At 38.6% G+C, this 26,546-nt stretch overlaps 1 protein-coding gene across 2 annotated transcripts in view; it reads left to right on the forward strand.

The window, feature by feature from the left end:
- The window catches only part of LOC131688775 (serine/arginine repetitive matrix protein 1), a 107,097-nt gene that overhangs the window by 26,593 nt on the left and 53,958 nt on the right, over positions 1-26,546 (forward strand). Inside the window, exons 2-3 of one of the 2 annotated variants that reach the window (XM_058973289.1) lie at positions 4,199-4,236; positions 24,034-24,125. The gene's annotated coding sequence lies outside the window, so the exon portion shown is untranslated. The remainder of the gene's footprint in view (positions 1-4,198; positions 4,237-24,033; positions 24,126-26,546) is intronic. The other variant, XM_058973287.1, reaches the window with a different exon arrangement.

Genomic DNA, 26,546 nt, shown 5'->3' on the forward strand with positions numbered 1-26,546 from the left:
GTAATGTTTAACATCTAGAGTTATTATGATGATGGCCCCACCTTATTTGTTCACAAAGGCGTAAGATAAATAATTTATCTGGAAGATAATCATTAGCCAACTTGCAGGCCGATATTTTGTAATAGATTCCTATAGGTTTGGTGCCGAAAATACCGGTGCTGGCTTTTGTTCAGTACCGGTATTACGGTACCAACAATGGGTCGGTATTCCCGGCATTTTACCGGTATTACCGGTACCACAACTCTAGCTGTGTGAACTTACTCTTCAACCCGTAGCTCCGAAACCGGAAGTCGGATCAATACAAGAATCAATAGCGACAGATGGGAAGGATGCACCTTTCATTTGAGATTTGTTTGTGTATCGGTCCAGCCATCTCTGAGAAAATCGTAGAGATTGTTTGACACATACATACATACACACATACAGACTTTTGCCGATCTCGACGAACTGAGTCGAATAGTATAAGAGACTCGGCCTTGCGAGCCTCGGTTAAAAAGTCGCTTCGAATTCAATGTTATAGGCGGTATAAATGTTTACCACGCTTGCTTGCCGCGCTTCCAACATTTTTATTTATTAACAGATTAAGGCCGAAGTGGCCTGTGCCGTATACAAAAGATTCCTCCATTCCACTCGGTCCATGGCCGCGCGTCGCCAGCCACGCAGTCTGCGAAGGGTCCGCAAATCGTCTTTCTACCTGGTCGATCCATCGTGCTCGCTGCGCGCCACGTCTTCTTGTACCGGTCGGATTGCAATTGAGAACCGTTTTCACCGGGCTATTGTCCGACATTCTGGCTACGTGCCCGGCCCACCGTAGTCGTCCGATTTTCGCGGTATGACAGATGGGCGGCTCCCCCAACAGCTGATGCAACTCATGGTTCATTCGCCGTCTCCATGTGCCGTCTTCCATCTGCACTCCACCGTAGATGGTACGCAGCACTTTCCGTTCGAAGACACCAAGTGCGCGTTGGTCCTCCACGAGCATGGTCCAGCTCTCGTGCCCGTAGATAACTACCGGTCTAATCAGCGTCTTGTAGTTGGTCAACTTCGTACGACGGCGAACTCTGTTCGACCGAAGTGTCTTGCGGAGGCCAAAGTAGGCACGATTTCCTGCCACGATGCGTCTACGAATCTCTCTGCTGGTATCATTGTTGGCGGTCACTAGTGAGCCCAAGTACACGAACTCTTCAACCACCTCGATTTCGTCGCCACCGATGCAAACTCGAAGCGGGCGGTTCTCATTCTCTTCTCGTGAACCTCTTTCTATCATGTACTTTGTCTTCGACGTGTTGATGGCAAGTCCGACGCGCTTGGCTTCTCTTTTCAGTCTGATGTAGGCTTCCTCCATCTTCTCAAAGTTCCGTGCAATAATATCAACGTCATCGGTGAAGCCAAGTAGCTGAACGGACTTTATGAAAATCGTACCACTCGTGTCGATCCCTGCTCTTCTTATTACACCTTCCAGCGCGATGTTGAATAACAGACACAAGAGACCATCACCTTGCCGTAACCCTCTGCGTGATTCGAAGGGACTCAAGAGCGTCCCTGAGATACGTACTACGCACATCACCCGATCCATCGTCGCCTTCACTAATCGCGTCAGTTTGTCCGGGAATCCGTACTCGTGCATAATCTGCCATAGCTGATCTCGATCGATAGTGTCGTATGCGGCTTTGAAGTCGATGAACAAATGATGTGTGGGCACATTGTACTCGTGGCATTTCTGCAGTACTTGACGAAGAGCGAACACCTGGTCCGTGGTAGATCGTTCGCTCATGAAACCCGCCTGGTACTGCCCCACGAACTCTCTTGCAATTGGTGATAGTCGACGGCATAGTATTTGGGAGAGTACCTTGTAGGCGGCGTTCAGCAGGGTGATTGCTCGGTAATTACAGCAATCCAGCTTGTCGCCCTTTTTGTAGATAGGACACACGACACCTTCCATCCACTCCTCCGGTAAAATCTCCCCCTCCCAAATCTTGGTAATCACCCAGTGCAGCGCTTTAGCCAGTGGCTCGCCACCGTGTTTTAGTAGCTCGCTTGGTATTTGGTCAACCCCAGCGGCTTTATTATTTTTGAGCCGGCTAATCTCCTCCTGGATTTCTTGGAGATCCGGAGCCGGTAGTGTAATGTCTTCCGCGCGTGCTCCCAGGTGCGTTACCGTGCCATCCTCGTCGTCTGCTGCATCGCCGTCCAGGTGTTCTTCGTAGTGCTGCTGCCACCTCTGGATCACCTCACGTGAGAAGATTCCCGTTTGTATCTCTGCACATGTCGGTCTGTGGTACGTGGCCCCTGCGCGAGCGCTTCAACTTCTCGTAGAATTTCCGTGTGTCTTTAGCGCGGTACAGCTGCTCCATCGCTTCGCGATCTCGGTCTTCCTGCTGGCGCTTTTTGGTCCGGAAAACCGAGTTCTGCCTGTTCCATGCCTGTTTATATCGCGCCTCGTTCGCCCTCGTGCGGTGTTGCAGCATTCTCGCCCATGCTGCATTCTTCTCTTCGACTAACTGCTCGCATTCGCCGTCGTACCAGTCGCTTCTTCGGTCCGGGCCCACCGTACCTAGTGCAGTGGCTGCGGTGCTACCTATGGCGGATCGGATATCTCTCCAGCCATCTTCAAGGGCAACTGCGCCTAGCTGCTCTTCCGTTGGTAGTGCCACTTCCAACTGCTGCGCGTATTCTTGAGCCACTCTGCCATCTTGTAGCCGTTCGATGTTTAGCCGCGGCGTTCGGCTTCGACGAGAGCTATGCACTGTCGAAAGTTTTGAGCGCAAGCATACTGAAACCAGGTGGTGGTCTGAATCTATATTCGCACTGCGATAAGTGCGGACGTTTGTGATGTCCGAGCAGAATCTACCGTCGATTAGAACGTGGTCGATTTGTTTTTTTGTTACTTGGTCCGGTGATCTCCAGGTGACTTTGTGGATATCTTTGCGAGGGAAGAAGGTGCTTCGGATTACCATTCCACGGGAGGCTGCGAAGTTCACACATCGTTGGCCGTTGTCATTTGATACGGAATGCAGGCTGTTAGGCCCGATCACCGGTCTGTACATTGCCTCCCTTCCTACCTGTGCGTTCATGTTGCCGACGACAATTTTCACGTCTCGCAGAGGGCAACCGTCGTATGTCTGCTCCAGCTGCATGTAGAACGCTTCTTTCTCGTCGTCGGGTCTCCCTTCATGTGGGCAGTGCACGTTGATGATGCTGTAGTTGAAGAAACGGCCTTTGATCCTCAACTTGCACATCCTTGCGTTGATCGGCTGCCACCCGATCACACGTTGGCGCATCTTGCACAGCACTATGAAGCCGGTTCCCAGCTCGTTGGTTGTACCACAGCTCTGGCAGAAGATAGCCGCTCGATGCCCGCTTTTCCACACCTTCTGTCCCGTCCAGCAAAGTTCCTGCAGTGCCACGATATCGAAGTTGCGGGGGTGTAGCTCATCGTAGATTATCCTGTCACATCCTGCGAAGCCGAGCGATTTGCAGTTCCATGTTCCGAGTTTCCAATCGTGATCCCTTATTCGTCGCCTGGGTTGTTGCCGATTGTTCTGGGTCGTATTCTCTTCTGTACTGTTCGTTATGTGGGTTTTTTAAGGGGCGGCTTATAGGGCCTACGCCAACCACCTGTCTCGCCGGTGGGCCATCGTGCCAGGACTGCTTAGGGTCCCACCTGGACACCAGGTCGGGTTTACACCTTCCGAAGAAGGGTAACCCCCCCCCTTCCCTGCCAGCATACGACCAAAGTTCCCACCGGGGTTGGTTACCCGATCTTCACTAAGGTTACTCGTATCCCAGTCGACGCCACGAGGAGACCAGGGCTAGGTGTTACTGGGCAGGAAGCTAAGGACCGCAAGTGGGGTCTATTTTATGCCTTCAGGTACAAGAGGCTTACGCACTGCCCAGTCATTGCCGCGCTTCCAACAACAAATAATATTAAAATGTTTTGATTTAGAAGATCGAATCCGTACATATTGATATATGAAGTCATCTGTGGTGGGGTCCGTCAGTAATTTAAATCTCGGGGCCTCGTGCGACTCCCGGTCACCCTGCTAGTTTTAAGGGACGTTAAATGTTAGATTGATCAACATAGAAAAATTTCTAGGTTAAATTTTTTTCGTTGCGATTTTAGCTTGCAATAAATATATAGATAGTAATTAGCTGATCTTTCACGTATTAATGTAAATATGTATGTTTTTCATTGCAGACTATCATTTTTCCGAATTGAAAATGAAGAAATGAAATGTAAGTATAGAAAAATTCCAAATTAGCTGAAAGCGTATATTGTTATTAATGAAAAAAGATGGGGAGGAAGCATAATCGGAGCGAAACAGTCAACCATACGCTTTAAGCGGTTAATTAGTAAATTACTTCTAATATTCCGAACAACATCTAATTGACTCTTCAACCTATAGGCATTTTTGGGATGGCGTTGACGAATAGATGACAAAAATCGATGTCTACCGCCATTTCAAAATAGAAAATGCTGACTTCTAGTTTAGCAAGATTCTCTATAACCTTAAAAAACATGGGTATTTTTGGAACGAGGTTGAGCTGGGGATGATAAAAATCGATATTTGACTTCATTTTAAAATTCAAGATGGCGAATTTCGTTTCTCGAAACGAAAGGTTTATTGTATGAAAGCTTGTATGAAAAAGTCGATTCGAAATGTTTCCATAATGTAGCCCCTGAATAATATGAGTATTTTCGAAATAGAGTTAATGAGTAGATGACGGCGAATGCTGTTTAACGCCATTGCTTAATTCAGGATAGCGACTTACAGTTGAGCAATATTCTCGATAGCTCTAATAATATGAGCATTTTTGAAACGGGTTTTATGAGCAGACGTTCCATCGTCGTCGATAGTTAAAGCTATAATTCAAAATCCAAGGTGGCAACTACCGGTAGTATCTCCAAAAATACATTTATTCAGAAAAGTTGATTGAGACCATCAAATAATCATCATCAAATATTTTTTGCATAGAGACTTCCTTGAGGTGCTAAAGTTTGCACACTACCTGTTTGGCGAATTCAGGAACTGACTGGAATATTATTTGCACGAAAATTCACAATGGAAAAAGTTATATAAAAAAACTAAATTTATCGGGGCTGTCATTTAAAACACCTTATAAATCGATAACCTTTAGTCCCACAAGTTCAAATTTTTCAACAAAATTCTTCACTTTGAGCATTTCCAAAACTTGGTTGAAAATACCAACTTTCTACCTCGTCAGTATAAAAAGTTAATTTTTTTTAGTTCGATCATAGTAAGCCATGCCTAATTTCAATTTATATCAGGTTGTGGGGAATATTCACACGAACAATTTCTTCAAAGACACACTGTGAATACATCCGATGGTTTGGACTCTAGTGAATTAAGTTCACGTTTTTGGCGTTTCCGACCACTGTGCTGTGGGGCGGTACTAACAACGCAATGTTATGTTTGCTCACCGGTAAAATACTATGAATCAAATATGGGGAATATAATGACTGCTTTCATAAACTCCCTTTTTTATATTTATAGTAATTGTACATTTTACAACGGCAATTATTTGCGTTAAAATTTTGGGAAACTATTCCAGAATAAAATATTACAGCGCATAGACTTCATTTTTTTGCGATTTCTGCTCGAAATTGTTATACCAGCACAATTGACCGCCCTCATATTTTTCAATGAAAAACGACATGAGATAACTTTTAATCATTTTCATCATCATCATGCACGTGACATTTTTTCCCTCCATCCAATACAAATACCACCGATCGGCTTGTTATTTATTCAGCGACACAAAACAAAGTGAAATCAATTCCCTTAATTGACTTCTTTTGTACATCTCATCATTTCACTCCTTGACACCCATCTCTCCCGCAGCGGAGAGTGTTCGATTCCTGGCACAGCCCCCAGACTACGGACACCGACGAAAGCTGCAAATATTTACTACGTGCGAGTGTTGCTATTTTCTACATATGACACATTGCCAATGGCTCGGTGGTGATCTTCCTATACAACAACAAAAAGGAAAAAAAACGCGATTTTTAATGAGTTTCTCCTGCTGATTTTTTTTTGCGATCAGACTTTCGATCGTCCTCTGTGTGACACTAATAGAATCACCGCCACAGTCCGCCCCTGCTGTTGGGGCTCGAGCTGAGCTGAAATAGCCGGTAGACAATTCATTCAGCGGAATCGAAAACGCCTTCTTGCCTTCCCTCTCGACGATCGACGGTGTTGATGGTGAGCTCAATGACCGAAAATGCGTGAACGACGTCAGCGACAAACCCCTTGTGTTTGTGGATGTATCATGTGCGTCGTTCGGTTGTCGATCAAGCAGCAACGGGTGGGAGGAAACAAGGGGATAGTTACTTTTCCGTATCCCACGGGTTCGATTTAACGTTTCCTCTCGAAACACACGCGAAGTGCTGCTGGTAATGGTGACAACAATTGCAAATTAATGTCCGATTTTTATTCGTTTGCCTGCAGTCGTTTGTTGAGGAGTCCGGCACGGTTGTGCTTACTTCCGATCCCGGTACGGGTAACATGTGCGCGTGTGGTTTCATGAAATACTGGATCGTGAAATCGAGCCCGATGGTGAAGGACGTTGTGCACATAAAGGTGCAGAACTAATAAATTAGTGGAAAAAGTGTTGTCAGCGAGAAACAAATTGCAGCATTACAAGCTCTGATTCTACACGGAACGGAACGTTTTCGGGTAGCAGTGAGAATGGATCTTTCTTTAGGATAAGTTTATTGACTGACTTAGGTCTTTCGACCAATTTTTAAGATTTGAAAATATCCACAATTTTTATTTCTATTTTATAAGGTGAAACCCCAATTGTTTTTTGAACTCTAAAATGTATCACTGACTATAAAAATGGCTTATTTTCCTCCGAAATCGATCTTTGCGAACCATAAGAAACATAACAAACAAACCAAGAACCGTTCACGGTTCGGACTGTGACACTTTGGTTCGGCCTTCAGTATTCTCGCCCTCAAGACACCCCCGCTTTCTTTCGTCTCCAGCCGGTTCTGAGAGCAAGAGCGAACCGTTTCGAACTGCTGGACGGCTTTGGCACTATCCGGGGCTATTGGCTGCCGCATTTTGCTTCCTTCAGTGTGTATGATGTCATCGTCATAAATAGAGTCTTGATCATATGCAATAAACTCCGATCGGCGGCGCCCCGCTTGGAGTTTCGCGGTTTCTCGGCACTCGGCCGGATCGGTTTTCTCGTCGAACGCCTCGCGATTTTCTGATCGGCGATGTTGGTTTTTGCGAGGGTGACAGAAAGATAGTTGTTTATTTAAATTTATACAAAGTGCTGTTCGACTTTTTCACGGCAAGCGAAACGCTTCGCGACAGGTCATGCGGATATTTTTAAGCTGTTCTGTTTGAAAATGGGTCTGCCTTGTGGAAGGTTACCACCACCAGCTATAGTGAGTGAATTGAGAAGAACCGTATGTCTGGAAGACTGGTGGGAAATAAATGTTGTTGACGATTCAGTTTGTCAGAATGATTGAACAACGTCCGATGAGGGTTTGGCATTGTGTGTTGATAAACTTACAAATTGGAGAAAGGTGTTTGAGAGCTACATATATAGTTGACGTTGCTTGTTGATGGAAGTTAGATAGGGGAGAAAAGGGACGAAAGCTTCTTTAAGATACTTGATTCTCTGGCCATAACTTATTAATTAAACACATCAAGTTATCATAATATATGAGGTAAATTGCTGATACGTTAAAAAAGAAAACAAAATATTACATTAATTCCCGAAAGTTCTACGATTCGTTTGTAAATATTGGTTTAAGGGGGTTGAGTTATTTTTATTGGGTAAGCGACGTTTGTTATAAATACGTTAGGCATAATGGGCGATTGGCATAATATACGTTTGGCATAATGGACGATTCACAATTCACAATTCACATAAATATGAAAGTAATCGCAAGGATTTTTTTTATTGTAGAGATTTCACCCTCACGCTCGTTTTTTCGGGTTTGTAAAAAACTACGCTGTGCTATGTACAATTGCATATCTTCGTATTACTTTAACGAAAGACTGTAAAATGAAAAACACAAAGCGAGATGTTTACAAGTGTAGTTTTTTTTTCTATTTCTTCCGTGGATGAGTTGAATGCTTTCTTCATTTTCTTTGATTTGAGCACATTTCAAGCCTATTGGGTGTATTACCAATACAACAGTACTCAATTATTGTAAAATAAAGCCTAATAGTAAACAAACATTAAGTTTTGGAAACTTACATTGTTATGGGCAGCGTCAGCATTAGGATACGGATGTTAAGTTTGTGCCGATTCTTTTTTTGTTTCGATAACTTTTCACAGTATACGAAAAAACTCTCCCTCGTATCAGACAGTTAATAATATAGGAGATGATCAATGTAGAAGCAGCAGATGCATCATTCTTTCTTTCATGAGCTGTTCTTCAAGACATAGATTTTCTTCTTGGACAATTGCACCATGCATGTAAGTAAGAACCAAACTAAATTAATGTGCGTTATTTATACTTTAAAACAAACGAGTTTGATTTTACCATTTTGTTTTGTTTATTTGTTTTATTTGGAACAGGGAAAAGCTACCCCGGAGCTAGGTTTCGTTCAATCCTCCTTCTCCAGCAGGCATAAAACTTCCTCGTTTTTACCAGCAGATTGAACAATTACTTTGAATCTATTTTAGTTATATACAATTTATCGGTTGAATTTCGAGAAATTTACGCAAGCTGAGTTTCCGCATGCCAAGCATTCGGTTTGCTTCTTTTATTTGAGCAAAGATTCCTTCAAGTATGTAAAGCAGAATAGAATGTTAATCGACTTTGATCAGTTTCAAGGTAATTCTACAACATCAAAAGAAGTGCCTAATGGGATACACCCACTTTTATTTTCTACATCAATAGACAAACTATCTAAGAAAAGAATACATCACAACAATTTCAGAACTTTAGCCAAACTATTTTCGACGAGATGCAGTTTTTATTGAATTCACGAAGGGCACTAAATTCAATATGTTGACACAGTGAGTTTGATGATTAATTACCTTACAAGTGAGATAGCAAAAAAAACTCTTATGAAAAACTTTATATAAGAGACTAAAGCTAGATATGTGGTAGTACTTGTCATATCTCGACAAACATATGATTACGGCCTAAAAGCCAACTGTCAAAATTCTCTTTGAAAGAAAATTCCGGACAAACCGTTACTCGCTAATCACAGATGTTGGTAGTAAACGAAAGAGAAATGTTTTCTCTTTCATTAATTGCTGTGAACTGTATTAAACCACGGTTTGTCCGAAATTTACATTCAAAGAGAATTTTGACTGCTGGCTTTTAGGCCGTAATCATATGTTTATCGAGATATAACACTTAACACCAGTTTTTCCATTTCACCTTTATACGAAGATTTTTAGAATTTATACAGAAAATATTCGGAGTAATAAAATGTACCCAGAAAAAGCCGTTCATAAATTCACGAGCAAAAGATATCGATTTCGTGCCCTGAACGATTTACGAAAACCGTGATCAAGTTCCTGAAATTATGAAAAATATACCTCGTATTTATGAAACTATTTTTGTTTCTAAAAAACTAGCTCGCCCCATGTGTTTGCCCCGAATAGCATTACATTCGAATGTTTGATTGAGTTACTGTGGTTGCTCCCTAGACATGTTAAGTTTTGGTTATGATTCTGGTTCATATTTCATGAGTCTAAGACCTTATTTGTGGTTTTCGTAATTTTTCATCACGTTACCGTCATTAGTTTACTGGCGGATTTTTATGTCAGAATAGCGTGCTTTATGTTCATGAAACAAGATATTTGTCGCGATTTTCGTAATTTCTATTGACGTATTCGTGATATTTTAGTTATGAGTAGAGTGATTTATGTTCACGATTTCAGGACCATAGTCACGATTTTCGATATTTTAATGACGAGTAATGTGATTTATGTTCATGGTTTCAGGATCATAGTCACAGTGTTCGTAATGTACATGCATCGTTATCGAGCTTACTTTCGAATTTGACACCTGTAGCGATGTGACTCACGTTCATGATATCAGGAGTTTTATCATGATATCCGTAATTTTTCTTCGCCTTATCGCGATATGTTATTTTTCTATTAGAGTAGGGTGGGATCAAGTAGGTCATTTGGTGGTGATCTCGTGTGATGGTGTTTTTGAACAGATTTTGACAAATAAACACTCATTGAAAAGGTTATACATCTGGCAACATTTTCGCAAAATGAATGTATGTCTGGCTAGATATTTTTCATTCTAAATCCAATAAGGCGAAGATATTTTTTCGACGTTTTTAGAATGCGGAGGTACGATTTGTCACTATAATCGAGTTAAATAATAGAAAATTAGCGGTTTAACTGTTATTTGTAAAGTATGAATACGGCAGATTATTTAAAAATTAATAACGCGAACAATAAATGGAATGCATTGATTTCATTCAGGTAAAACAAAAAGGAAGCGGCAAATGATATGTAAAATAATGAAACCGCGGAAGGAAATGTTGGAAAAATGTGTTTGTTTAGCAACTGAGTTTGATTTTGTACTTTCGAATGACTTTTTCGGTATCCTCGTCGTCGCCAGAGTGTGGAATGGAAGCTGTGCATTCCGGCTCATGTGGTTGCTTCGCTGTTGGACGACCACGTTTGTGCTTTGGAGCATTTTTTTAAAGCTTTTTCCTTCTCTTTTTCAATCATGTTATTTTCGATTATCTACTTTGAGAATACCTTAAATTATTATATCGTTAACTCACGCGAAACATCTGACGCGCTTTCATTGATGACGAGTACTTTCTTTTCACACGCGCACGTAATGTTTCGAACGGAACCATAAATTGTTTAGAGGTTGTTCGAATACTGACACCATCTTTAACAGCTAGCGATACACCCAAAATATTCGCGGATTTCATCTATTGTAAGGAATTTTTCTTTCAATTATTGTATCAATATTGATACAGACATTGTAAGAAAGGACCGCTTGCTGATGTGCACACAGAAACATTCTACACGGCTTTGAGCATACGATGCATCCTGGGACCACTTAAACCACATAAGATTAAAGTTCTATCAACAACCCATAACTGGAGTAGAAATCGCAAATCTTCTGCTTCTGCATTTGGAATTTTTTTTTAATCCCAGTGGAACCGTCAGCAAAATAATTATTAATTAAAACATAAATACATTTGAAAGAATCATGTGCATGGCTCCCTCAATCTACTTATACGCACCCACCATTTTCATTCTATTCGTATCTACACATTTCAGTTTTATACAAATATATAACGTAGTTCATGCGCAAACATCTTGTATTTTTCTTTTTGTCTTTAGCTCCCCTTATTCCACTTTCAGATGGGAAAGGACATGAGCTTTATTTGCCTCTTCGTGACATACTACACCCATAACACGAGCCGTATGATTCACATGCAAATAAATATGATTCTAATGCGAAATATGCATTATAACTATTGCATATAAAGCGTTATTGGACCGGGACAAAAATGCATTATACTGTTATTGCACCGTAGAAACCTGCACAATTTCACATTTGGAAATGTATTGATGAATTCAACGTTATCAGAGTGTTGGTATTAAACTAACCATGCACTAATACACGTTCAAAGGACCCTTTCACTCGTATATATGAGCATTCGTATGTATAAGTGGCTCGTTCTCCAATAATATTCACACATGCTCAATGAGCATTGCTCACGGAACTTATTGAATACTTTACGCTGATGTCACAAATGAACTTGAGTGTTCATTTTTGACAGTTCGCTTGTACTGTTTACATGGATTTAGAAAAATTCTTTGCGATTTGCTTGGAGCGAATCTAGTCGTCCGCAACAATTTTCTAAGTCCAATGTAAACAGTACAAGTGAACTGTCAAGAAAAGTGAGGTTAACTGTTTCAGTAAAGAACCTAATTTCAAATTCACCGGTAGCATAGCCTGCTTCATATTACGGAGAGCAAATCATGTCAATCATCGAATCGTGTTTAGTATGGTTGTGCAAGTTATGAAGTGCATCGGACTTGCTCTTTCGAGTGAAAGTCTCATTTGATCATGTTGTTTGCACTTTTCCTCGTAAATGAAGTCTGAATTGTCGATAAAGAAGACATAAGCGACAATACAACATCTTATTAGAAGCGCAGTGCACGGTGGTCCAGACGCCAATTTAGCAGGAATTTTGAGTTTTTTCTTAAACTAAACAATTAGCCTTATTATGTCGTTGGAAAAGTTTTCGTAGTTGGTTTGCTCCTTCATTTTGTTAAGAAAACAGTTAGGGTGATTCTAATTTTACCAAGACCAAAAAATTAACTTTTTAATTATTCTAGATATAGCCATACGACCTTCAGTGAAGTTGTAGGAAAATTTTTAGTAGAGTTTGCTAAAAACATGTAAGCTCCATCTGTCATACTTTTAATTTTACAACATATTTAAAATCAAAAGTTTAAGTAGTGTTCCTGAGAAATACTGTTTTATTCAAATAACTTTTGCGGTATTGATTTAAAACTGAAGTAGTCTTCAGGCTGCTATTTTGTTATCGATTTGGACTTGCTGAAGTTGCACAGGGAATCAGCAGATAATTATGCTTGGGAGTAGCGAAACAACTTTCAATTTGCAACACCTGGTAATCCTAAAGTGTTCATTGATAAATTGCCGGCCAGGCCCGAACGTAGATCCCGGAAGGAATGTTAGTCCGATGCTTGCTTTCGGTTGAGGTCATATATACTATTGCGCACTCCACGAGTATCACGGGAGGAGGATATTTGTTAGTAAGTGTAGAAGTTGGATTCTACTTCTTCATTACCGACGTCAGAGAGAGGTGTTTCACTATCTGGACCAGAGATACTGATCCATCAAATCATGAACCAGGGACCAACGGCTTTACTTCCCTTCCGAAGGACAGGGATTTTTTCACCTCAGAAAAATCTCAATGACCTCGGCTGTGATTGAACCCAGACCAACTGATTACGCTTTGAGTATATTGCTTACCGACGGCGCGCCGTCGCAAAACATCTAACGGATATGTTATAACAAATGAAAACTACAAAAGTTATGTTAAAAATTTGGGTTTTCGTGAATTGACCCTTGGTAGTACGTTTAAATTACTTTGACGGTGAACAACATTAGAGATATAGTTTCGTTTTCTTGACAAAATGTTGCAGTTTGGAAGGCTTTACTATTATTTTAAATAGTGGGTAGGGTGGTTCTAAATTTATGAAATCAAATTTCAAGAAACTTTATCAAAGACACTGCAATTCTACGTCTTGTACTTTTCATTTTACAAAAAAATGCCAAAAAATAGGGTGTTTCTTACAAAATTGGTTTTGTTCATATAACCATTGAAGTTTTGATTTTTCATTAAGATGACTTTAGAAATACTTTCAGACATTTTTGAGAAGTACAGTTTGTCTCAATATACTTTTTTCGGTAAAATGTTATATATACTTTCCATTTAAAAAAGCCATATTGTGAATAAATGCTGCAAGATATAAAAAAATATCGTAAGAAATAGGTTCAGTAGTTGATGCGTAAAAATAAATTATGCGCCCTAAAATAATATTCAAGTTGTCAAAAGGGTGTTTCAGTGTAAAATAAAAACAACGAAAGCTATAGAAATGAAATCGGTTTTAAGGAACACCAAATTCATTCAGTATTCAGCGAATTTGTCCAAAATGTGTTGTTCTATAACTTCATCGAAGACAGTCAAACTCTATCTCGAACTGTTGAATTTTAAAAGTTCATAGCTTCTGTTTAAACGAAAAGAAGGGCCTTACAACGTACAACAACTTTCCTGAATATATTGTAAGGCTAAGTTGTTTGGTTTTAGAAAAAAGTGAAAATTCCTGCTAAATTTACATTCTGGACCACTGTGCAGTGGTATATGCCTTATATGATTTCATTACATCGGGATTAGAGTGTAGTAGAGATTTCGGTGGTGGTGGCTTTAGCGTTGCAATGCATCCATATTAGACCCAATGTAGTATATACAGGTATGGCGAAGATGGCACTTTGGTATTCGAAAAATGAATCTTAAATGAGTGGTGTGGGTGATCACAGAATAAATCGACTTGCTTTCGTCATACCGTTCGCTCCGCTCCCATTGAACCGTTTGAACACTATGACGTTGACCCGTTGTGCTTCTGGATTGTTTACATATTTTTGGTTGCCAACACTAGCAAACCGTGTGTTCTGCCATACCTATATATACTACATTGTATTAGACCGGCAACAATTTTGACTTTTTTTCGGAACACTGTTAAATCAAATGGTAATTGGCCCCATACACCATTTGTCAAATATGAGCTTTTTCCAAAAACTCTAGTTCACTCAGAGTTTTCAAGTTTGTATGTAAAAATATAAGAAACATAGGCAAAAGAAACAATACATTCAGTAAAAAATGCCAGTATTATCTTATGCATCCCATAATCTGCAGATATATAGTTTAAGGTGTAAGGATCAACATTGCCGAAGACTTCAAATTGATCCGATTTTGCAGTAAATATGCCCATATAAAGTTATGTGTAGCCTCTCTTTCTCGCGCATGCTTAGAATAGGAAATATCAAAAAAATCAATTGGTCTTCAGAGTTAATAATATGCAACCTTCAATAAAGTTGTTCTTTACAAAATAAACTACGCGGCTATAAGTTTTGAGATATCCAGAATTACTGTGGATTTTTTTTATTTTACTATAAGTTTTTATTTCCGAGTTAGCAGTGTTCCCAAAAAAATCAAAATTGTTGCCGGTCTAATGCATATTCTAGCATTTCTATTTTGTTCTGAGTTTTGCTATAATTCATATGTATAGAACTATTTCAAATATTGCTCCAGGCTAGTTCTGAGAAAACCATTGTCTCAAAATTGGTTTTGGCTGTTATAGCATGGACGTTTACGACAACTTGAGAGAAGGCAGACAGACAAATCCATTGGTACATTTAGCGACGCAGCAAATGTTTCCCCTTGGCGAAAAAGGATCTCCACGCGCAGCAGACCTAAGTAGCGCGCACAATATTCAGACAATTGGAAACAATTTTCATAATTCACAGATTGAAAATGTATGAAAGACACCCGGCCAATTAAACGAAAACAAAAAGCAAAGAAGTTAGTTCGAAGTTCTAATCGCAATTTCATTTAATTTACAATAGACGATTTTGTCATTCATTGTTTATTTATACACAAGGAATGTATTTCAATATAAACCAACAATTTCATTTATCCTTTTTATGTGGGTGTACAAAACTCGAAATTTTTCATATCTTCGACAAAACAAATCCTCATTTCCATTCGAATTGTGCTCAAAAATACGCAATTCCGGTTACCTCCGTTTGGTCCAAACATCGCAACAAAACCAGAGAGCTCCAGCAAGATCATGCGTCGCAAACCGGAATAATAAAATCTCCTACCGGTCGATCGTACAGATGGGACCGGTTCACACGCGGCTGGAGTGCAAAAGTGCAGTAAAAATAAAATTTGAAGGTCGTTCGACGGATCAGACGGCAGATCCACAGTAAGCATTGTTATCATCATCAACAACCAACTCCCAGTCGGATTCAACCTTCTTTTTTATGGCCATTGCAAGATATTTACGATCCCGATCAAATCGCTATTAATCACTCAACAAACTTGCCATAATGGACTGCAATAATTGTGCATTAAAGTGACGTGGATGGTGATCCTCCAATTTCACAGCTATTTAAATGCTTTATATGCACTTACGCGCAGAATCGCATCCTCTCGCGCGATTCGCTGCCATATTCGGGTGACGACGATCGCGGAAGCTGCCGGTGACAGTTGTGCCAACCGCAACGCATCGGAGTGAGAGTCGATTTCATCCGCATGATTGCGCGGTAATTTTTTTTTTGCGCTCTTTCTTTCCGGCATTGACATTGTCTGCGTAAATCACTCATTGCGGTTTAGCGGATTCCGCCGCATATCTGTGTACACTCAAACTCGATTCTATTTGCGGTGGATGATGACTTTCCGGGCGAGAAATAAAGTTACTTCTCCGAGACAGAACGACAGCCCACGGTTTAATTCATATTGCTGGTCTTATTTTGCATATGCGCGGAATTGATTTATTTCCCCAAAGCCCGCCAGCTAGCTGTGCGACTTGGGGCGACTGGCGACGGCGATGACGACGACGACAACGACGAAGAGGACTAAGATGGCGACGACAAGAAGAATTCTTCAATGGAATGATTTCAGGTTACTCTTAAACGATCGATTCCTGGTCGACACCTACTCGAAATTTTTGTTCGTGAAACTTTTATGATCCCCAAACCGTTTGCGTTTGCGCTGATTTCATTCCAGTCAGCCAGCCAAGCAGTGCACTGCAGAGGTTGAAACTTTTAATTTACAGTGACCTCTAGCGGTGTGCCGTGACGGATGGAGTTTACTTCAAGGTCGACTGAGGCACGAGTTCAAGCGATGAATTGTTACAATTTAGAACTCGTGAATAATGAAGAGATTTGCAGGAAACTTGAAACGGAAATTAAGTCTAATTAGTAGGTACAGTGTTCTAAAGACTAATCAAACTGAGTTATACGTGTAGTTCATAACGACTCTTTCACACCGGGTGATGGTCGGTCAACTTGCGCAATGAGTTAGGGAAATATGACCAGGAGATGTACCTTTGGATCTCATAGGATTGTAAATATCACCTGTTTCCACGATAGGTCTTGATTTAGAAAGGACAGAGTTGTGCAATCACAACCTTGTCAGTACTCATAAGGTGAATCATAGAGTCAAATAAACTCAACTTAGTTGAATATCAATGTAAATACACATCGATTGAACTGTGACTTTCGAATCCTTCAAATCTGTCCATCTTGAGCAGTAGAAGAAACACAACGATCGACATGCGTTCGTCAAGAATACAGACCATCAGACAGCTGGTTCCAGATGAGAGGGGCACGTTCACAGTTCGCTCACGATCACGCATCACATCCCTCGCCGTAAGTTCATTTAAATTAGTTGCAATGTTTCAAGATCGTATTGAAATTGCCGTAACTCGAAGGCTAATGCTCGGCAGCCTGTCCAGCGCGCAGCGCGCATTGGTCGGTTTAGCCTTTACAGCATAGGTTTACAAAAACATAACAAAAACAAAGCCGGTTCATAGAGTTGCTTTGAAACCTGGTACAGTATGTACAGCAAACGGCAGCGAGCCAGGTGGTTCCTTTACTCTACACAGACACGACTCGGAATGCAATTCATTGCACAGCTGAGGGTCCGAACGCGGGCAGTGTCGAAGCGTAACAAGTGGCTGACATTTCGAATCTTGCTTAATCATGCAGATTAAAATGCGTATGATTTAAGCTATAATAACGAGACAGGTCTCGGACAGGTCCCGAGCGGTGCGTGACCTTGGCTGGCTGGAGAGTGACCAAAACTGGATGAACAGTTCTTCGCAGTCATTGGGCAGACCACTTTTCGTGTCAATTTTGCTTTCAATCTCTCATTCGCATCTTGCTATATTCTGCTCTCGAAAATTTCCATATTTCGCAAATAAATTTCGCAGTAACACTTTTGGCGAAATTGTTAAACATTTGTTACGACAGCAGGATATTCAGCTTCCAGCCGGTTCCTTCAATGCACGGTATTGGCCTTGAACCGCAGAACACCCTCAGAATGCCCAATCAAATAAACATGTTGTTTCCACTGGTGATAATCTCTATACGACCTGCGAATGAAATTAACATATTATTCCTACCCGTTCTCGAGCTGGTATCGTTCCGCGGGGACTAGGTCTTTCAAAATTTCAGCAAATCAGTGTTGATGCTGTGAATATTATATTGCTTTGCAAAATTAGAGAATAAATTTTTGTTTTTGTTTTCCTTCAAATAAAAATAAAAAGTTCGTTGATCTGATACGATGGTCGTCGTCGTCGTAGCGGGAAAGATTCGGCGAAACTTACTTACTGGTTTTTGTTGTACACTCAGGCAAAAAATGCAGCGAATTTCATGGGAATATCGCATAATTTTTAGCCACAAGTAGCACTTATGTAAATCATGAGATTATCTTATGAAACGGCATTTATTTGGTCAAATCGGTTTGCTATGATTTCATGTTCCGTAAGGCATCTTTGAATTATCGTAAGACAATATTATACATTTCTCCTGTGTTTATGAGAATCATAAGATGCTCGTATGAAATTCGAACAACTAGCATATGCAATAACTTATAAAATGTTAAGGTAATCATACAAGTCGTATGTTTTTCATATTAATCTTATGAAAAAATAGTTTTTCTACTTTTCTAGTCATCATAACATGAATCTTATGAATTTTTCTATGTGTTTTGCCTTAGTGTAGGCTGATAAAAACCCACTGATGTAAATTAAATACTCACTGCAGTGTATGATGCCAAATGTCTTGACTCTTGAAAATTGCATAAAACTTCAAGGTATAGAGAAATAATAAACAATTTTTTGTTTATTATTTACATGTTTTACATGCATAAAATTATCTATATCTTGGGAACTGAACTTTGAAATCTTATAAACAAATTAAAAACATTCTGTTCGGTTGTCGGCCATTCTGATAGAAACTAATTCGATTAAAATTGCTAAATCCATTCGTAAGACATATGCACTGCCACGGCCTCAATTCGCCGAGCTGAGTCGAAAGGTACTTAAGATTCAGTCCTCAGAAACAAGTTTGAGCAGTTTTTATACCTTTCTTTTATGGAAGTCGTGAACACATTCGAAATTTTTTTCATATTCATTTCTATTTTCATACAGCTGTATCACCATAACCAAAAATTCTGCAATAAGAAGGAATTACTATTTATGATTATTCAGGCAGGATGTGGCTTTTTAAGAATACCAAATAGTTGTGCCTGTGATACGATGTTCATACAGCACACAATAACAGGACCAGTAGAGAGTTAATCCTTTACGAAATGAGTCTCGTCAGTTTCGACCACTTTACCGGAATCGCGATCACGACACATTAACATGCCGATCAAGTTCATAAAATGTTTATGACTATATTCGATCAGTCTGTCGCTAATACTGTCAAATCGACTCAGATACATAATAATTGGTCACGCAAGCGCTGGAACGAACCACTTTGCGAATCGATTTGGTTCTCCTTTATTTTGTTATTTTTAGCCCCTGGTATGTGCAGGCGGGTGGGAATGATATGTTAATCTGTCACCTTTTATTGTCGACTGCCATCTTGTATTCCCAAAAGTTTATTGTCACTTCAACGTACGTCTAGCTGTATATAAGTAGATGCTGTGAGTGACGATCCGGCGCGTTTCGCTGATTTTTAGTCGGTTTGTCTGTGCGACAATCTTGGATTGAGATTTTCGCCGCTAAATTTGGTCCGGTTGGGGTGCGGTTGTTTCACGAGCTAATTTGCACCGAAATTTAATGCATTTTTGACACGGTACAAATCCATTGTGGATTGCTGGTACCCTGTTTCGAATAGATTGGACCTGGGACGGGACCTGCGGATTCGTGTTTTCTTATTCTTTCTTTTTGTTTGTTATATCTTACTTTTTCGATTCACACACACTAATACTTGGTGTAGTTCAAGAAATGACATGACTTTTTACATTTCTTATAAAAGAAATGTATAGAATTCGCTCAAACTTTCAAGATTTTTTCCGAGGCCCGGAGGGCCGAGTCTTATATACCAATCGACTCAGCTCGACGATTTGGGACAATGTCTGTGTGTGTGTGTGTATGTAACGGACAAATTCTCATTCGTGTTTCTCAGCAATGGCTGAACCGATCTTATCCAAACCAATTTTAAATAAAAGAACTAAAAAACAGTATGAACGCTATTAATTTGTTTTTGATTCTGATGTTTAGTTTCCAAGATATGAATGTTTGAATGTGTAAAAATGGCGTTTTTTGCAGTTTTTTTGAATTATCTGCCGAAATTGACAATATTGATTAACAATTTATATATTTTTAGACAGCTTTAACGAATACCTTTCGAACAAGCTATAGATTGTTGAAATCGGACTATTATCAATAGAGATATTTAACATTAAATGCGGACGAAAGATTTTTATCATTTCCCATTGCCAGAAATATGACCAAAAACATGTAATCTATTATTAACGCCAAAACGGCTTATTCTAGGTCAATAGTATCTTCGGAGAATTTAATGGAGGCAATATGCCCTTTCTTTTGGTATTGTGCTTTTGCTGATTAATCCCCCTATGAGTGAGATATTTTCACAAATTTTCTTGGGAGTGAGTATATCGAAATGATGCCTTCAGCAAATGTGTAGCTCTTACTTTTACGAATAACTTTACTGAATACTTCAAATATCTATTTTGAATACTTTAAAAGTTATGGCTTGTTGTTTGTGGATTACTCTTTGTCGCCTATTTATTGTTCAATATTGTAATAATCCATTGAAATAAGCCAAACATTATTTCAATAAAACGAATTTTGTATTTCATTTTTCTATCTACAACCGCTAGAAATAATCACCGAACACTTCCAAGTTGTCTGGAAGGAACTTGATAACTTATCAGTGCAAAAATGTTCATTTGTACGAACCTTCTGACTGCAATTTTTCTAAGTTATAACCATCGGATCGATCTGAAAAATATCGGAAAATGAAAAGCGAAATAAATAACTACAAGCAACGGCGTAGCCACGAGAAGGTTTTAGGGGTTTACCACCATACAACACCCCCCCCCCCTCCACCACATCCAGCAAAAAAAATTGGATTGAAGTTGAAAATCTATTGATTCTGACTGATTTAATTCAATATTACAATAACAATTATCTGATCCGTAGATTGATAACCTGTTGTTGTAGACATCATGAGGACGTTTGATAAATTGTCGGAATGGGGTCCTGATATGTAACTGATCTATTGGTTTTGATTTCACAGTTGTCCAATTGCATCAATATCAAATTCCTGCCTGAAAACATTCCAATAGAAAATTCCAGAGTTCTGTAATCAATCATAATCCTCAGATTTATTTTCAAATTGAGCTCGTTTTTGTAGAGATGTAATGTAATAAGGGTCTTTATTTAATAGGAAGCGAAGTTAAAATTGATTTAATGAAACATAGAACTGCTCACCAAAAAAAATGCATAACTTTCAACATTTGCTAAAAATGTTTTTGCCTTTCTCATTCACTCTAAAGTTCGTCGAGATCGGAAAATGTCTGTGTGTGTATGTATGTGTGTCTATGTGTGTATGTGGAAAAAAAATGTGACCTCTGTTTCTCAGAGATGGCTGGACCGATTTGCACAAAGTTAGTCTCAAATGAAAGGTACAACCTTCCCATCGGCTGCAATTGAATTTTTTTATTGATTGGACCTCCGGTTCCGGGGTTACGAGTTGAAGAGTGCAATCACGCAGCAAATTCCCATATAAACTGAAATGAAAAAATTTCAAAATCAAATTTGTATTTTTGATGCCAAATGAATTTAAAATGCATGAAACATTGAGATGTTTGACAAAAATTGACTTTTTTGGACTTTGGTACATTTTTGCCTTTCTCATATAGAAAGGTTATGCAATCACTCTAAAAATCTTCAATTATACCGGCCCGAGGGGGGGTATGCAGTGAGGGGTTGCTACTTTAAAATTAAAACTAGTTTCAAATTTCTTAACAAGTTGAAAATTTTCGGCAAGACCTGGACCTCCCGGATCTTTCTCCATGATCCGCCGCTGGTTTCAAGCGATGTTTCAATATCACATAGTATCTCAAGATCGTGGCTGTCGATCGATTGTATGTATGTGCAAATCGTACTGAACATGTAATATTCATTTCCACCATTGTAATGAAGATAACCAGCCATGGAATCGTAGTCTGGACAAATGAGAAAAGCACAATTGCACCACTAGGTGGATTAAAACAGGTTTATATTTTGGGAATGCGTCGAGTTGAGACGAAAACGTAATATGATTAATAACGAGGATAACACTTTCCGAATGTAGAGAGAAATTTATGAAAAATGACGATTTCCATTCGACTCTAGCAGGTTCTGATCAATTTTGATGAGCATTTGATTTTTGTTGTATGACCAATTATATGTATAGGTCAAATGTTTAAAAACAGTAATTTAAGGTCAAGATAGCATCATTTTGAAACCGCCAATTTCGGAGGTTTAGTATCTTCAATGAGTTTTATAAACTTTAAACAGCGCATCATTTGATAAAATAATTTTGACGGTATATCGTCCAAGAAGTATTTATGGTGAATTTTCTCTGGTTAATATTCATGACTACAATAAAGTCTCAACAAATTCGCTAAAGACACGAACCTTGTTACTATTTTCTGGAAAATAATTCTGCATAATTTTAAAACTTTAAAATTTATGGTTTCGGAATTATGCCGTTTGGACAGTAAGATCGATTTTCATCAAACCCCCACCAAACCGAATTTCTGGCTACGCCGCTGACTTCAAGTAAGTAGAAACAAAGTCGTTCTACACTCGAAAGAAACTTCTTCGAATGCTGAATATCTATTATAATACATTGACACCCCAATTTTATCAGCCAAATATGAATTGCCAAATATGATTTTTTTATTGCATCGAACTACAACAATTTTTAGGTAGCTGTCAAGGGGTTATTTTATAGACTTCTTCCAAAATTTAGCGAACCTATTCCAATTCGTATACCAATTAATTGGTATACTTAAGGGTTTATATGTTGCAGATAGAAAAATACTGAAGTTTTCAGCTTTTTTCCTACACAATATTACGAAAGCTTATTAAACAATTTTTCCTAATATGTTTGTGAAAATTATAAACTATTTGAAATATTTTAATAGTTTAATTTTTTATTTAACCGTGATTTTTTAATAAATAGTGACCATCGCTTAACAACGTAGTCTATTTTTCATGGCTTGCGGTGAGCACGATCTCTCGAATTGCTGAACTGAAAATTATGGAATAGAAATTAATTTTTAGTGTTCTTTACAGATTTAACTCGCCGCGCAGATAGCTCTGAATTAGACCCGCTGGTGCCCTAAGACGATTTTGCTAGATTTTCAGAGCACTGTGCACCCAGTGCATTAACGCAAGTGACGGAAGGTTATCGAAAAGTTTCGTGAAAATGAAAATTTCAGTAATGATGATGATTTTCCCAAACGGTTCGTTTTCGAGAGGTTTTTATTTGTTCTTTGGCATTAGGATTAGCGATAATAATTCAAATCAAGGATACTACTGGCAAGTCACCTTTAGAAAAAGTCGATGTCGAAGTAAAATTTGGAACTATGCACGCATGCACTTCAGAGATAGCGTGATATCAGGAGCTGCGATTTCATTTCAACGCTTTTTTGTGAAAAGGGCGATACTCCCAAATGTAAACATAAGGCTTTTTTCATACATGCGAATGATTAATAAATAACCTTTATAGGAAAATTCTGTTTTCCCACCACAATTTAGATATTTTATTAACAGAGCATTAACAATAATTCGATGGTATGTCTATTTTATGGGCCATTTTTTCGCTTTCCTATTGATTTGGTTTGAGATTTCTAGCACTGATGTTGTCCTATGCTGATTTGAGCGATTCTCTGAGTCCTGCCACTATCCCATGTAGTATGTGTTATCAAAAACATCGCGAAGCATCAAGTTCTAAATGTTCTCAAACGATATAATATCCGAAGAGAGTGATAAGAGTTATAAGAAATGTCCCATCACACTGTTAGGTGGATTAAAAGCGTTTTTAAAGAACAAACAAGAATTGAACTTTCAATTATTTTTTGTGAATCCATTATCACGAAGTGCAAGGTCAAAAATTGCGGTCGTAGTAAAGCGAAAAATCCGGAGATGACTTTTCACCATTTTCCGGTGAATCCCGATTTGTGAGAACAGTGCGAGAAGTTCACAAGAATTAACGATCTCGAAATTAATGAAAGCACTATCATCTCCACTATCATTATTGATCTAATGATTAATTTATTGAAATATTTGAAAAAAAGTTAGCATTTACTTAATTTCAAATAGAATACTCCCCATATTAATCACTCTGAGGAAAGCCGGTTCAATCTGACATTTACGTGCTGGATCAATTTGACACGCGTTTTTTTTTTCTTTCCGCAGGTCCCGTCCCAGGATTGGACTAATAGAAGCTAAAAATCTGATTTCGCCCTTTTCAGACGTACTTCCCTGAGCACAACAAAGGAACTACCAATGTGAGCAACTTGTTCCCGATCAGTTAATTACCATTTTATTTTGGCTGACGTCATTTTTCGCAGCCTCGATTTTTTTACTGACTTATTATTGCCGAATGGTGATAAATGGAAACAAACACTTCGTTTGTTGATTAACCTGCCGCATGATAGCAACCAATGTTTTGCGATGTAGTTTCTTTTTGTTGGAAGCACTGGTGGTTCCAGGGAGGGGTGAGAGGCATTTTTGTGCCAGTTGATGTTGTTGTTTTCCGTTGCTTGTAACGAAGATTTTGGGAGAAATTAAAAAAAATTCACAAATATCCATTGCCGTGGTTCCTATTGAGCAGAGTAGAGAGTATAAATCGCTACTATTGATTGATCTATGATCAGATGGCGCATAATGGAAAATCGTGCAATGCACACACACTGTTTTCAGCATAGGCGTGCGCAGCCTTTTCCATTAGGGGGGGCAGTTAGATTTCTGGTAAAGCTTCGATTATAAAACAGTTATTTTATTTTGTTATTAGAATTCACGTTGTTTCATTTATTTCTTAAATATAGAAACTGGTTTCTCAAAAAAGATAACCAAAGTAATTCTGTATCTTATTATCATCTCATTTTAAGTAGGCTTAAAAAGTAACATTAATCATTTTCAACTTCCTCGAAAAAAATTTCTCGTGGTCTTTGACGCAATTCAATTCTCACGTTTTTTGCAATATGATTTTTTGAAGATAATAAAATTGACCATTTTTCAGTCCCACATAACTCTCGTAAACTATTGATGCATGGAATTTTTTTACGAATAATTGAAGTTGTGATTTCGTATGAGTTGGCTGGAATTTTTTTTTAAATTTTTTTTTTTAACATTTGCCTTATGTATCCTGCAATAAGCAAAGCCAATTTGACGCTTTCAATTGGAAGTATGCTTTAGAATAAAACGTTATTAGAAGAAAATACATTGCACAGTGGTCCCACATACTACAATAACACATAAAATTTGCAGCAAAAGCATGGTTTATCTCGCGATTATATGATCATAGATATACGTTTCATTGTTTAAAACTTAATTTTGCCAATAATGAACTGATTTTTGTAGTATATAGATGAATTCATAGGATGGTTCATTATTTACTGTTACTTATTTAGTTAAATAATATTGATAATTGATTGCTCGTCAGAACTTTGTTTTTGTCGAACTGTAGTTATCAATATTAGTATTTTTATTAGACAACGCTACTAATAGTTGTGCATTGAACGATTATTATCGGGTTTTGGTGAATATGTAGTGCAGAAAGATGAGTATGTTTGTATATGTATTCGAACAATTTAACTGAAAACTTTAAATTAAGAATGCCTGGAGAATCTAAGATGTTGTATATGTTTGATGGAATATTCGATGTACGACTCACTCTACTTCGTACCACAACGATGTTCTCGAATACGGATTTTTTGAGAAACCCCATTGCGATTCATACCATATCCGTAGTTCCAATTCACAAATAAATTTGAAGTCATTAACTGTTTCTCTATTTCAAAATTATTGGTACCATAATGAGGGAATTTTATTTATGCGAAAAACTTTATTTTTACGGTGGCCAAAACACGGCATTCTTAAGAAAATTTAGGGAAACATTCACAATTAATTTGAAATTTTGTTTGAGCTTGCTATTATAATCACGAACAACATTCCAAAATTAAAAATTGGTCTGTGATTTGGTTCACGAGATATCATGCTCACTGGAAACGATATCAAAATATTGGTATCCAAGTACAACAGCTGCAGTTTCGAGAATTTTGAATGAAAAATCATGGTTTTTTACAAGCACATCAAAACATGTGCTATTTGATACCCTAAAAATGATAGAGCAAAAAAAATTATAATTAAGTATGAACGATTAGTGTAATAAGAAATGCCATATCACACTGTTAGGTGGATACAATAAATTTTTAGTGTAAAATTCAGATTCAGCTACCCACAATTTACTAAAGAAATAAAGTTTAGTAATGATATTTGCTTTGTACATATTTATGACCACTGTGCATTGTGGGTTTTTGAGGTTTGTATTCGTCTCGAATGAAAATTTGAACTTTGGGCTTGATACCTTTCTTTAATTTCTGCACAAGCTGCTGGTCAACATCGCTGGCTGCTTTTTTCCAATATCTTCATTGTCATTGAAATAGCATCCTTAGCCATGTTTACATTCTAAATATTTATAGAGTGTGTCGATTTGGATTAGGTGGAATTGCGGGCAGTTTGGGGAGTTCCTATTCTCAGTGACGTTGACATCATTATCCCGGTACTGCTATTGCGCATTCTTAATGTAGTGGCTACTCGTCAAATGTGGCAAAAAATTGGGATATAATTAATTCATATTGTAGGTTGTGATGAAAATCGGAGTTTTGTGGCGATAGCTGCAAATTTATTGCCAGATCAGACACTTT

Source organism: Topomyia yanbarensis, chromosome 3, assembly GCF_030247195.1.
Source record: "Topomyia yanbarensis strain Yona2022 chromosome 3, ASM3024719v1, whole genome shotgun sequence".
NCBI lineage: Eukaryota > Metazoa > Arthropoda > Insecta > Diptera > Culicidae > Topomyia > Topomyia yanbarensis.